General features: G+C 57.0%; 1 protein-coding gene across 3 annotated transcripts in view; it reads right to left on the bottom strand.

Annotated features, from left to right (window-relative positions):
• Window positions 1-14164, bottom strand: part of LINGO3 (leucine rich repeat and Ig domain containing 3) — a 28510-nt gene extending 14346 nt beyond the window's left edge. The window contains exons 1-2 of one of the 3 annotated variants that reach the window (XM_042794756.1): window positions 11301-14164; window positions 34-137 (exon numbers count right to left, since the gene is read on the bottom strand). The gene's annotated coding sequence lies outside the window, so the exon portion shown is untranslated. The remainder of the gene's footprint in view (window positions 1-33; window positions 138-11300) is intronic. The other 2 variants (XM_042794757.1, XM_042794758.1) reach the window with 2 other exon arrangements.
• Between the last annotated feature and the right edge of the window lie 636 nt (window positions 14165-14800).

Genomic DNA, 14800 nt, shown 5'->3' with positions numbered 1-14800 from the left:
TCCTCACCCCACTCGAGCCCGGGGAGCACTCACCGTTCTGCAGGTCCGGGGCTGCACCGACATCTGGGTCTGCTCCAGCATCCGAGACTGGGGACGTTTAAATGGCAAAGTGTCCGGCACAGCCAGCCTCAGCTCCTCTGGAGAAAACAGCGTAAGGAGACAACTGTAAATCACCTTTCCAGAGTGTCCAGCACAGAAATCTCAAATAAATGCCCCCGAAGCCCAAGGACATGGCACACAAGGCAACTCCCAGAGAGGGGAAGGACCCTTAGTGTTGCTCCAGCCCGATGAATGACCTGACCATTGCAGCTTGTCTAGTTATATATATATATATATATATATATAAAATTATATAGCACTTTGTACCCTGAAGAATCCTCTTACAAACAGGAGAGCAGCCGAGACCACCACCACCGTGGCCAGCTCCGGGGTGGAGCAAGGGAAGACGCGGCAACGCTTCCCGGCAATCACACACAGGGATTTCGGGAGGAGACGGCACCCACGCAGCGGATGCCCACGGCCAGCTCTCCAGGGATCCTCTCCTTTGGGGAGATTCGACCCCAACTTGGAAGCAGAAGTGCCACTGGCCAGACCCCCTGTGCCGTGTCCCCGCCCTGGGCACTTTGTGGGGTCGAGAGACACGCTCCCAGCCCTGACAACTGGTACAGGAGATGGAGGACACCAACCCGCAAGCAAATGATTTGCTACAGTTTTGCTAATTTTGAGCTCTCTGGATCAGGTTTAATTTGCCTGTAACAAAGAAAGAGGGAATTTAAATAGCTCCTTTTTTTGAGGGGAAATCCAGCTTCTCCTGGTTAACAGACCACAAATGGTCCCAGACTCGGGTCCCGTTCGGTTATACCCATGCAGAGATGCTGCTGTTACAGCTCGGCAGCTGCCCCGACTCACCCCTGCCCCCTGCTCCTGCCCGGCCGAGCTGCCCAAGGGCAGCAGCAGCGACTGGGGAGCTTAATTCCTGCTGAGAGAGGCTTGGGGAGCCTTAGACAAAGGAGCTTTCCCTCACCTGGAACTGGTGGAGAACAGCAGGGAAATAAGGACGCGGCTCTACAGCAGCAGCCAGACCCGGTGGCAGAGGGCTCGTACCCCTTAGGACTGGGGTGGGGACACCCCCCGGTGACAATGGGGAGCCAAGAGGTACCCCCAGGAGGGTGGGTGTCCCCTGCCCGCTGCTTACGGGAGGGCAAAACCTCACTTTCGGGGCCCCCGGAGAACTGACAGTGTGCAGCACTCCAGAAAAGCTGAAATTCCTCCAGGAAACGCATCGCTACCCCAAAGGAAAAGACAGAGGGATTCCCCGAAAACCCACCGGCTCAGGCTCAGCCGTGCAGGTGCCAGGCAGGGGCTCCGCTTCCCCGTCCCCCCCCCCGAGCCGGGTGTCCCCGTCCCCCCCCACGCCTGGAGGGGTGCAAAGTGGCTGGGCTTCAACTGGTGACTGACAACCCCAGTTCATTCCCTCTTCCAAGACCTTCTTCTTGTCCACTCTGCCTGGGGAGCTGGACTTCTCCCCGGGGGTGGGGGGTGGGGGGGGAAGCACCCACATTTCCAGCTGCCAGAAGGTCACAGCGATACACTCGGCCCTTCACCCCATCCTCCCCCACGCTCCCGTTTTGCTGTCAGCGGTGGGGATGCACACGCACACAATTCAAGTCGTGCCCTGGCAGGGACGCACGCCAACAGGGAAGCAGCTAGCAAGGAAGGAGCCGTGCTAAAAATCCCCCCCCATTAGCAATCGCAGCAAGGAAATCTCCTGCCAGGCTTTGCTGGGGGAGCCAGGGGATGGACCAGCCTCTCCGGGCTGCGACAACAGGGACAGGGACTGCCCCAGGGCTGGCAGCGGGATGGGAAAAGCCCAGCACAGATCCCAGGCACGATGGCATCTCCTCACTGGGGGAACGTCCCCACGCAGGACCCTGCAGCACGGGTGGCTGATGCACACAGCCGTGGGGAAGTCACTCAGACCCAACACTTAAAGGCGAGAGCAACCCAAACTAAGCCCCGCTATAGGGAAACAACCCAGAAACATCTCAGCCTGCCCTCAACACCTGCAGGGGGAAGCTCCAGCACCACCAGCGACTACAACGTGGGGCAATTCAGCAAGGATTTCGTCTGGAGGGTCAATCCAGTGCAGGTGCTTCGAGGGATCACAGCCCCGCTGGTGTCGATGCACAAATACCTGTTTCAGGTCCGTGGTGCCTGCAGCTGCAGAGCAGGTGGGGCTCCCCTGCTGCCCAAGTGATGTGATAACTGGGAGGGGAGGGGGTTTGTTTTGCACTGCAGCGATGTGCCCGGGACCTGCGCCTCCACGCATTTTGGCAGGGGTGGAGGGGGCACCGCGGGCGACGCTCGGAGGCGTTGCCATCCAAGAGTTAAGTCCAACTGTGACAGCACAGCTCGGCTTGCCGCTCCTGGAGGCCAGGCTCTGCCACCGGGGATGGACAAAGCAAAATTTCAAACAAATTCCAGCAAGCTGGACATGCCTATGGATTTACTGCGAACCCGCTGAAACCAAATGGCAATAAACCAAAATCTGCTCAACTCCCTGTGCTTACCGGCCCCCTCCTGCTCTCCAGGCGGGCAGCAAAGCACAGAGCAGCTTTGCCTCTGGACCTGCCTGTGCAGTGTGAATGTGCCGTTTAAGCTCACTTTAGAGACTGCCTGGGCTTGGATTAACAAACACCCACACGGGTTACGTGAGCCCATCATTCCCAGCCCTCTGAACGATGAGGGTCTCAGCTGATGGTCTTTGCATTTGGTTTTGGCAGCTCCTGCGTCACTTAGCAACCTCCGTTTCAGGTTACTTCAGGGTTTTTTTTGCCTGCAAATACATTTTAATCCCTGTGAAATGGGACCCACCAGCATGTGGGTGAAGTGGCCTAAAACCTCCTCCGGTCCCACGCGCTGGCCGCAGGGGCACAACTCCCCAGCCCTCCATGTGTTTGTACCATCAGAGCACTCGCCACTGTCTAACCCATGTGCCTTGTATTTTAAAACTTATATTTTAACTCTTTTCTCAAATAATTTGATGGAGGTGCTGGGGGATGAGTCTGCTCTCCCCAGGCACCGCACAGAACCTGCCTCTCCATCAAGGAGGCTCCGGTGCAAGTTCTGTGCACGGGAGCCTCTTGAAGAAGAAATTCAGCAGAAAAACCAAAAGCCAAATGGGACCTGGGAGTCACATGAAATCAGCAGAGACACTTGTACCTCCAGAGGACCGGATCAGGATGCTGGAGCCAAGCTCTTCTAGGGCAGGAGCATCCCTTGGGACACACCTACCAACCCTCCCAGCTGGAGCCAGCAGACACACACGGCAGAGAATCTGCAGCTCATCCCTGACCATGAGACTTGCAGCCCCCCTGAGCCCACAACCCCAGGAGCCCTGAACACGGACCCCAGGAGCCCTTCAACACCCCCATGCTGCTGCTCACAGCTGCAGGACACTCAACAGTGCTCAGGGTCTGGCCGGCCAACGTCATACTGTCCCAGGGTCCCGGAGAGTGAGGCATGAAGCAGTAAGCCAGAGACTTTTGCTCATTAGTGTAATTAACATCAGACTTCCAACCAGCCGGGCTTCCGTTTGACCTTTAGTTATTGAAATATGAACAATAAAAAAGTGACGCGTTATTGGGGAAGGGGTGTCACAGGCTGTTCATTTGAAATCTTCGATGAAATCTTCTTTCTTAGAGTCCTACCCCCAAAGAGCATCTTTCTGCAAAAGTAAATAGGAAAATTGGGAAAACCATCAGGGAAGGAGGAAACATTCAGCTCCACCTGCCCGCAGCAGCAGCCCAGAATGGACGTGGCATCTCCCAGCTTCTGAGGAGGCACAGCCAGAAATAACCCCATAGAGAGAAATGGAGAGACAGGGCAGAGCTGCTAAAAAAAATAAACAGAGGAAAAAAAAAAAACTGTTTCTTAAGAGTCTTGGGAAAGTGGGAAGTCACTGAGATGGAGTCAGCCGAGCCAGACCCCAGCGTCACGGTATCGAGCCAGCAGCAATAGGTGCCCAGCCCAGCATCGAGCGGTCCCTGAACTGGGGACGGCTCTGCCCGTGTCCCAGCGTGAACCGTAACTCAGGGGCCAGCGACAGCCACGACCCAGCCAGGACCTCGGGGCAAACTCACGGGGGGGAAAAAAACCTGGCAGCTGTGACAGGAACACGCTTGGTGATGGATGAGGCCGATCCATGAGATCACAACCCCCTTTGCCACTGCAACAGCAAACAACTTGGGCCTGAATTTCCAGAGGCTGCCAGATGTTGGTGCAGGGCTGAGCAAGGCAGGGGAAAAGCAGCGGTGCCAAACCCCAGCGGGACCCTCCCTTAGTGCTCTGCCACAAGGTTGGTGCTTGATGCAAAATAGTGACCCTGAAGGCAAGAAGAGAAACTGCTCCCTGAACTGATGATGGAAAGGGTCCAGCCTCCAAAATAACCCTGGACTGACTAGGAGGGATGTCCAGCATCACCAGCTGTGCTTCCCCGGGAGCGGACCAAAGGCCCCAGCTCCACGTCAGCCCCGGGCCCAAGGACTAACAAAGGCAAGATTATTTCCCCCCCCCTCCATTTGTCACACTTAGTTAATACTCCCGCTTATGGAAAAAGGTCACAATTCAAATCTCATTTCTGTCACTTCATCTTCAGCTTGCAATTTCAGGGTCCTGCTCATTTGCCATCCCCAATTAGCGTTCAATTATGGGGGCCCTGCTCCACCCCACCTTGTTGCTGCGATGGAAAGGCGAAGAGACAGAGGTCCTGGCCGTGCGATCTCGCCTGGGTCTCCAGCGAGGAGATGCCCCGTAGAAAGCTGACCTGAGAGCAGCCTTTTTCCTCTGGCAGCACGAAGGGAACCAGATGGACTTTCCTTCAAATGAGATTTAAATGGAAAAATACAAAATAGCTCATTCTGGCAATATTGAGGAGTTGGTGCCCAGCTGTCCTGATCACAGGGAAGGTCAGTCTGGGTGACCCTCTGGAAAAAGAGGCCAGAAGCACCAACCACCCTCGTGGTTTGCTCCTCTGCCTGTACCGCTGGGACCGGGTCCGAAACAGCAGCCAGGACACGGCGCTGGGCGCAGAGCTCAAGACCTCCTGCTCCCCTCAAGGGGAAAAAAACCCACTTGCCTAATTTGAGGTATTACAGTATCCATAAACCAGAGTCACTGCAGAGACTCGGCTGATGTTGTTTGGACGGGATGCTCGGCCAGAGCCACTTTAGTTACCCTGCCCTGCGGGACGGTGCTCTGCAAACCGCTGCTGCTTACTGACCCGCGAGGAACATCGCCAGGACTTTTTGAAGATGGAAAGCGTTCAAGAGGCCTTTTGAAGATGGAAAGTGCCTTCCTGAGCCTTGCTCGGTCCAGCCACAGCCCATCCCCACGGGCAGCGCACTGCTGTTCCTCTAACTTTGGTTATTTTACAGCCAGCCTGGCTGCCTGACAGCTCTGTGTTACAGCCAAAGTTCCTCGTGTTCCAGGGCCAGGTGAACTGGCCCCACAGCATGCAACCCACCAGCACCCCTCGAAATTATTTCAGCCTGCAAACGCACCTTCTCATCCACCTGGACTGAAACAGCATCCAAATTGAGCAGGAAAAGCAACCAAAGCCTCGGGGGGCACTTTTCTGGAGGCGAGTCAGAGGCCAGGCGCATCCCCCAGCCCGCTGCAGGCCCGCGTTATCGCTGCTTCCCTTTGCTGCGGGAAAGAGCCACGATGTACCCACACTCCCAGCTCTGAAGCCAGAAGAGACTTTGCCACCTTCAGAGCGATGGGTTCCTCAGCTCTGGGCAGAAGCAGGACTGTCCCTGCTGCCCGGGCTCACCCCAGGTCCCGCACAACCTCCTTGAGTCTGCTGGGAACATCGGGGCCCTGCGACGTGACAGGGGCAGTGCTTGGGCTCAACTGTGCCCAGGGCAGCGAGAGGGAAAGAGGGACAATATTTGTTTCAAATGTTTTTTCTGTTCTCTTCCTATTAAATATTTTCCCTCTTCCTTTCCAAGAACCTCCTTTATTTCTTCCTGTCTCCCTCTAGCAACGGTATCTGGGAGAAACAATGAATTTTTAATAGAAGAGGGCGGTGGGAAGAGGGAGACCTTAAGGCAAAATGATAAAACATTGATCTATTAAATAACCCCCCATCATCACAAAACCACATTTTAGGGAGAAGGAACCGCACGAGGGACCGTGCAGCATCAGGAAGGGACTGATGGATACAAACATCAGCTCATGTTCAGGGTCACAGCCCCCCCCCTTTTCTCCTAACCTGGTGACAGGATGGATGTTGCGCACGAGCAAGTTGCAGACAGGGTGAAACCTGCTCTGAGGGGCTTTCCCAGCTGTTCCACATGCCCTTGGCCATGGCTGAGGTGGGTCTGGGCATGCGAGACCCCGAACAGGCCACTGAACAGGCAAGGGGATCCCTCCAGCTCCCCTGCCCGCAGCACTGCAGGTTGTCCCTCTGCAGCACCTTGAAGCCGAGCTGTTCCCATCACCTGGTCCCCGCACCCCCCCAAATCCTCCCCGGGCTCTGCAGGGACAGGGCTCACCCTCGCCAGGCCGAGGATGCCCAGCTCACCTCCTGAAGTGCCTGGCCCTGCCTCCCCATCACCCGGCTAAACCTAAATATAGTCCCCGGTTCTCTTTTCTTGTAGACACAACGGGTGCTCCGGGTGAAAGTCCTTTCCCATGAACTCATTGTTGCTTAATAAAGCACAAACCCTCGGAGACATTGATGCTGGGATCTGTCATTTTAATCCTCGATGACACTTGTTCCTCTCCACTACAGTATGTGGCTGCTGCTATTTTGGCTGGCACATCGGGAGCTGAACAAGAAGCCCTGGCACTCCAGGTCTGAGCTGTTAAGAGCTGGGACGCAGCTTTAAAAACCAAACCCATATGATGGATGGGACTGCAAACTGCAGTGAAGCTCATGGTGGCCTGGAAAATTCAGGGGGAGGAAGGCAGGAAAGCACAAAAAGAGCTGGGCAGCGCAGGAAGGAGAAGGGCACGGGCCAGGCTGGTACCCGGGATCCTGCCACTGGGTGCCCGCCTGGATGCCCAGGCGCCGCGGCAGCCTGGGGATCGCAGCCCAGACCCTTCATGGTTAGCCTCTTTTTTTTTTTTTTTTTCCCCCCCTTTTAAATCATCCACAGGGAAGACATTTCTCACAGTTTTCCCAAATTATCCACCCAAATCCCTGCTATTTGACCACACCGGGGTGAGTTTGCTCCTGCCCTCAGTTTGCTCATTTCCCATGAGGAATAAGGAAGGGCAGCCCCTGCTCAGGGCTGGGGAGGGCTTTGCTCTCCCCTGACAAGTACCATTTCCCCACTCTGCCACCCACAGCAGCCCCGGCCCCATGCCCTGCCCTCCCTTAGCCCCCACCTCCAACACCCCGTAGGCATGGGGCACCCCAGGGCCAGCCCCAAAGCATCACAACTGAAAGCAAAGGGATCAAAAGGAGAAACTAGCACATGCTGTTGCTGATGGCTGCCCAGTGCCCACCACCAACTGCCAAGCGATGCCGTGGTCCAGCCCTCCTTGCTCCTGCATCCCCGTAGCCAACCCTCATGGAAGCATTTGCTTTGTCTTTCAAGGTAAACCCCACATAAACTTCAAAAATATCCTCCTAGAAAAGCCAACCGATAACGCCCGAAGCCCAATCAATTTCCCTACCACGGCCGGTGAGCTGGAGCAGCTCTTGGCATCTTTTCCCCAATGCTCTCCTGGGTTTTATTGCTTTCCTTCATCTCCTCTCAGATCTGCGCTCTGAAGATTTTTGCCCTCGCCTGTTCGTTTTGGTGTTTTTCCAGGATTTACAAAGTGGCCCTTTGAGCTCCAGCAGCACCTCCATCGGCAGCACCTTCTGCCCCCGCGTTGCAGCCCCTGCCCGGGGACGCGAGAGATGCTGCACGATGCTCCCTCTGCCCTTCTCAGACAATTCAGTCATCGCTTCACAGCTGCAGACACAGAGAGGCAGCAGGATTTTTGCTGTCTGAGAGAGCATAGAAACCTACAGAGCCAGGCCTCCGGGCTACGTCTGTCTACAATCAGGGAAACTGAGGCACGGGCTGCATGTTTTATAGCCCCCTGGTGACTCAGCACAGCAGGGGACAAGCTCAAGGATGGCCTCGCTCAGCCCCTGGGTCCCTCAGCTCCAAGATGTGGGATTTGGTGCTTGGGGAAACGCTGCTGGCAGCAGCCGTCCCACCCGGGCTGCCCACGCCACAGCGAGCCGGCGGCGCGGGAATCACTGCTGCCCACGCAAAACGCACCCGTCCACGTGCTTTACGTTCCCAGTGTTATTTCCAGGGCTACGGCAACAGCTTGCTCCTGTCCTGGGGATGCGAACGCAGCAACGACGGGGCTCGTGTCTGTTGGAGCAGCCCAGCTCCTCTGCCTTTGGCGGGTTTTGTTCCCCACGCCGCTGAGCACAGAGGGGCCACCTGCTCCCCGGTGGGATGCTTGAGGACAAAACAGTGGCTTGTTGACAGTTGAAAAGGATCGATTCCAGCCACATCAAATTAAAGCCTTTAAACGCCAAGTGCAAATACAACCAGGCACTCTTGTCTGTCTGTACCATCAGGCTTCAAATTCAATGTTTAATTTGGGCCCGTGCTGTTGCTTGGAGGGAAAGCACGGGGATTAGGTTAGGGCCTTCGAGCAAGGGATGCATTATCTTGCAATGCAGGATTAGCACAGCAAATAAAAAAAAAAAAAAAGCCCCCGGCCCTGCTATCTTTGGCAAGGGATCAGCACAAGTGTGTCCCCTGGGAAGGGCTGAGTGGTGGAGGAGGCGGTGCAGGATCCGGCCAGGCCTGGGCCGTGTCCCGGCTCTGCCACCGCAGAGTCCCTCGCTCAGCCCGGGCATCGATGCCACGGGGCAGCTCAGCAGGGCAGCCCAAGAGGGGTGAGATACAACCCAGCTCCCGTTTCTCTGGCCCTCCAGCTCCCTTCTCCCAATAGGGCAGGATAAAAGCAAAATCTGCTGATTTTTAACCCCAAAATCCCAACTCTTTCATGAAACCACTTTGCCTCCTACTTCCCCGCACCGGTGGGAGCACGTTTGCTCCCTGCTCTCGGGGTGCTTCTCCGGCTCTTTTGCAGACTGGGTGTTGCTCTGTTTGAGAGCATCTTTTGCCAAGCTCAGCTCAGCTGAGGACCAAGGGCTTTGGGAAAGGCTGCAGACATCCAAGTGGGGTTCTTACAACCTCTGAAAACCATCAGAAACACTGGGGGGGGGATCAGAGCCACCTCTCCCAGCTGCTCTGGCCAAAACTCACCCAGCACTGCCAGTCCTCCAGCAGCAAGAGGCAACAACAATGCTCCCTCCCCTCCACCTTAATGAGCGACACAGAAACGCCGATGATAAATACATTAGCTCAAATTAAACCAGATCAATCACAGGCTGTCAAACTGGCAGCTCCCCAACACATCTTGAATTATTCTCGTGTTTAAATCAAGCGTGCCACGTTTCTTGCCATGCCCCCGGGTGCAGACAGCAGGGACCTTATCCCCAGTCTCCATCCTGCAGCTTAGTAAGGGCTGATGAAGCAGTGGTGAAGGGCAAAGCTTTGAGGTGCAAAGCCCCAAGGCCCTCCCCCCTTTACCAGTGGGTTATTGCAGGGGTCACCACCTGAATTTCTGCAGTTTTGAGGCCGGCAACAGAATCTGGCCCCAGCTTTAAAGACACACATGAACATATCGCACCAAGCATCTGTTTGGTTTGCTGGGAGCTGCTGGGCCACTGCTTTTTCAGGTTTGTGGGTTTTTTTGGTTTTGTTTTTTTTTTAAAATTCCCTGTGATTTGATTGAGAGATGTTTGTAGGAACTTTCCCTCTCTGGATGTGGCTTTTCTCATGGTGTCTCCCCCGCCACGGGGCTGGACCTGGGTAGCCCAGTGCCCGCCGGGGTGCTCCGCTCCGGGCAGGGCAGGCTCCTGCCCGCAGGCAGCGCATCCCCAGCCAGGGCGAGAGCGGGCAGCACCGCATCGGCAGCCGAGACCAAACCACGAAACCAAACACCAAGTGGGAGCTTTGAAAGGCCCAGGCTGGTGCTCACCAGGCCACCGAGTGTCCTCAACCCCGTCCCATCCCCGGGCTCCAGCCTCTCCGGCTGGCGCAGCCGATGATGCTCTTTGCTCCGAAGGGATGGGCTCACGCTCTGGGTGCTGCCAGGATGCGGATCCACGCTCCGATCCGCTCTCGATCTATTTTGCAGGCGCTCTGCTCGCTTCCGTTATCTTTTCTCCTTCCCAAAAACCTCGTCTCAGGGTAAGGCTGGGCACGAATTTAAAGAGCAGCTGCTCTTCTGCAATTGCTCCCTTGCGCGAACGCTGTGGGAATTAGAGCACCTTTTGTCAGGTTTTAGCTCAATCCGCTTTGCAAGTGGATTAAGAAACTGGCACAAAAGTACTCTGGATCTGGAGTCGGAAGAGGCAGGCTGCTATTCCAGAACAGTGATAGGAGCCGCGTATGCTGCGATTGCTGCCTGCTCCATCTCCCCGAGAAACACAACCCCGGCAACATTTGCATTTAAACCAAGCCTGGGATTTTTGACAGGAAAACCCACCTAGCCCTATAATCCAGAATGCTGAGAGAAGGGGGCAGGCAGGGCCCTGGGGTGGCGAGGAGCAAGAAGCTGCAGGACTGGGGGGAAAACCAGGAGCGATGGGAGATGGGGGAAGACCCTTCCTGACGCCTGGCGATGTTCGGATCCCTCAGGTCTGCCAGGGAAAAGCTACGAGCAGCGGCCCCAGCCCTGACAGCGGGGAGACTGCAGGTACCCGACCCTCCGGAGCCGAGGGCAGGGCGGAGGATGGAGCCGGGCAGGGTCAGGCTGAACCTCCCGGTGCAGCCCCCCCCCCGCCTGCCTGAGGCCACTGAAACCCCCGGGGCCAACCCGGCACGGGGGGGGGGGGGGGGGGGGGGCAACAGCCCTGCTCCCCACCGCCGAGCCCCCCCGGGCGGGGCTGAGCCCCTTTCCCCCGGCCCCAGGGCGAGACTGCGGGGAGCAGAGGGGCCTTGCAGCCCCGGGCGGTGGGCACCGGCCGGGCAGACCCCGGGAAGCCGCTTTTGGGGTGTCGGGGCGGGGGGGGGGAAGGTGAAGGAAAGCGGCCCCAGGGCCCCCACCCCCCCCACCCACCCCCACGTGTGCGCCCCGCCGGGCTCTGCCTCCCCCGGCCCCGCTGGATCCGCTCCGGCGCGGCCCGAGCCGGCGGTGCTCCCCCGCCTCCCCGGTCCCGGTCCCCGTCCCCCATCGCTTTCCCGTCCCCGGGACCCCGCACTCACCGCTCGGCTCCGGGCTGCCCGTGGCGCGGCGGCGGCGCGGGCAGAGCCGCAGCCCCGGGGGCGGCTCCGGCCGGACCCCGGCCCGGCCCCGGCTCCTTTCCCCGCCGCGCTTGCCCGTGGCGCGGCGGAGCGGGCGTGGGAGCCGCCCCCCCCCCCCCCCCCTCCCGCGCCCCCCGCCGCCCCGGGAGCGCGGGGGAGGGACGGGGACGATGCGCGGCCCCGGGCTGCGCTGCTGGGCTGGGCGGGGGGAACGGACGGAGCCCGCGGAGAAATGCGGGGACGGGCGCGGCGGGGGGGGGGGGTCCCCCCACTCTCCCCGCTTTGCCGTGCCCAAAGGGGAGGCACACCCCCCCCCCCCCAGCCCCAAACCAGCGTGTCCGGGTAGCCCCCCCCGCCACGGCTCCCCCGGCCCTACACTGGCATCCCCCCACCCGTGTCACCCTGCCCTGGGACAGCGTCCAGGCACCCACCTCACCGTGAGCTCCTCTCGCTGCACCCCGCGGAGGTGAGGATGATGATGGACCAACGCGGCCGTTTCCCCCCTATCCGACAGGGAAACTGGGACAGCGGAGCCCAAACAGCTCCGTAACAGCGGGAACGAGCACAGCCCCCAAACCCAGCCAGGGCTCCTGCATTGGTACCCCCACCGCGGGCTCCGTTGCCCCTCGCAGCGGTGCCAAGCTCACGGGCAGCCGCAGCAGGGCCAGGAAGATGCCAAGGTCGCAGGGCACCCCACCAGCACCCACACCCCACATGGAGACAGTGCTCACCGTTAGGCATCCCTCCTCGAAGCTCTCCTCTTGTCCCTCTCTGCTCCCTCTAAAGCTTCCCACAAATAGGGATGATTTGGTTAATCAGGCTTTGAGGCTGAGCGAGGCCAGCTCCCTCGTTAGGGCTGATTGCCTGCCAGGGCAGAATTGTTGCTCTCCTCTGTTCGTCGCCGCTTGGTCCCGGCTGGCATTACCCTTGCTGGTCACAGGGCTCAGGGGCTGTGGAAGCGGAGTGTCCTGTGCCCTTGATCTGTTGCGTGACAGCCGACAAGCATCGCCTGCATGGTTCACTTACATTTTCTGCATCTGACAGAGGTTTTCAAGCTGGGTTTGGCAGCATCTCCTCCATTTTACAGATGGGGAAACTGAGGGAAGAAATCAGGGGTAGGGAGCAGGGCACAGCACTGAATCCCAGGCTGATTTAATGCCATGGGCTCCCCTATTAGATGTTCTTGCTTGAATTGGCTCTGTTTGTGCAGGATGCTGCCAGGAGAAAGGCCAAAAGCTCTCCCAGTTTGGTTGCCTTATCGGTTCCACTTGCAACTTTCATTCCTTGCGGCAGCCCAGTGCTTCTGCTGAGGGAGATTTCTGGCTGCCTCCTACTGCTCATTTGCTCCGGGATGTGGATTTATAATTTCATTGCAGGCACAAGCATTTCAGGCTTTCCTATTTGAGTTTCATCCACAGCTTCATCCCTGGCTCTGCAGTTAAAACCAGGAGATTTACATGGGTGTTAACGAATTTCATCCCTGTTTTAAACAATGACAATTTATCTGCTTAATAAAAGATGAAAAATCCAAGTATGAGAAATGCAACTGGTTTAGTTGGAGATGTATTTTTAAGAGGCTGGCGTGGGGGGGAGGGCGTGCCAGAGCAATCCACGTTTCATTTCAATTCCCCAGGATGAAAAGGTGATTCTGGCTAATTTGAACCTAGTCATTAAGCTGCTGTTTCAAAAACACAGAGTCAATTAAACAGCAGGCCCCCCCCCTCCCTTGCTCCGCAGGCCTGCCTTGTTATTAATCAAGGGACAGGGGGAATTGCTTCATCCACACTGCTCATGCTCCTGTCGCTGGGAGCCAAGTGCTGATCTGATTTTGTCTGATGAAAGATGCTTTCCTGCCTGCTGGCCAGGGTTAGCGTTGACTGGGGGGGTGCAGAGTGCTGGCAATGCAGTGGGGAAGCTGGGGGAGCCCAGGTCAGAGGGGGCCACCTTGTCCTTGTCCCCTCCCCAAGCCCCTCACCAGAAAAACAAGTTATTTATGTCTCACTGTGTCCCCTTTGTACTAGTATTTTACTTTGGGGGAAACCAAGGCACAGACAAGTGATTTGCCCAGCAGAAGGGAGAAGGCTGGTTGTGATTAAAGCCCGTCGTGTGAGTTTTAGCTCAGCCCTGCTCCTGCCCTGGGTGCACCCCAGTTTCCACCTCCTCTCATTAGCCTTGATGCCCCTTTAGCATCACTTTGAGCTTTAACAAAAGAGCAGGATAAAGGTGTGGAGAAAAGGCACCAGGCCAGAGCCCCATAGTGGACACTAGAGAAGCCCACAGGACCGTGTCCCTAGGTCTTGCTCGCCGATTAATTCAAACGAGCTTCAATATGAGCATTAATCAAAAAAGGACCTTATGCCAGGAGAAAGGGGACAGGTTGGGACAGGGGTCCCCTGTGCCCTGCACACCAATAGCCAGCTCCCTGCCAGGGGCCGTGGCATTTTGGGTGCTGGGTTGGGACCCGGTTCCTTCCACTTTAACCCCATGTGTCACCTCTGTCCCAAGAGCTTTGCCCAAATAATTCTCACCGCAATTGAGAATGGGGACCCATAAACCACATTGCTCCAAACTCTGCCTCTTGCTCAGCATCAAGACTGGAGATGGAGCAGGGCCAGACGGGTCACAGCTGAACACAAATGTCACCTCCTCCCATCGAGGTGTCCCTGTCCCCAGCTTGGGGAGAAAAGCAGAGAAGTGGCAGGGCCCCGGGGCTGTTGGCACGCAATGCTTCGGGGAGGGTCTCTGCCTTCGGAGGTGCTGTTCCAAGCAAGCCAGCGTTAGGAGCATCTTGACAAGTTTTACTGCTTTCTGGGGCATTTTCACACAGACTCAGCAAAATGATTTGGAAAAAAAAAAAAAAAAAAAAAAAAAAGGCGAGAGAGAAATAAAAAAAAAAATCACAGCTGCTCTGGCACATGCTCAAAATCCCAAAGTGTTTTTGGCTGAAATGTGCCAAGGGGAAAAAATATATCCAGTAAACAGAGAGGTAAACTCCCTTTTGCCCCCAGTTTGCCTTCCCATGGTGGAGCGTGGGAGCTTTCCCTGCTGAACCCAGGGGCCAGGGTTTCTCCAGGCCTGCCGGGGGTCTGTGCCAGCCCCCCAGTGCCACTGGACACGCTGGTCCCCTGCCAGCTCAAATGCAGCACTCCAGCACTGCCAGCTCCGGTGACAGCCAGTGATTTTTTTTTTTTTTTCCCCCCTTAAGGATGCAGCAGTGGGAGCCATGTGATGACTACAGACTCTTGGTGGTCATTAATTTTGACTAATGGAAACCTCGATTAACTCCTAGAAGGAGCCAGCTGGATGGCTCACGATGCATGCAGTGGATTCAGAAGGAGCCAGTGTTTGACCCTGCAGAAATCGGGCGGCCGGGGAGCTCACCGAGAGCCCCTTTGGCGCTGGACTGATGCTGTATTGCTCGGGGATGCCAGGGAGCCAGTCCTCGCTTGGTGGGGTACCAT

Source organism: Tyto alba, unplaced genomic scaffold (assembly GCF_018691265.1).
Source record: "Tyto alba isolate M040663 unplaced genomic scaffold, T.alba_DEE_v4.0 Super-Scaffold_20000042, whole genome shotgun sequence".
Classification (NCBI taxonomy): Eukaryota; Metazoa; Chordata; class Aves; order Strigiformes; family Tytonidae; genus Tyto; species Tyto alba.
This window is presented reverse-complemented; position numbering and strand designations above follow the sequence as displayed.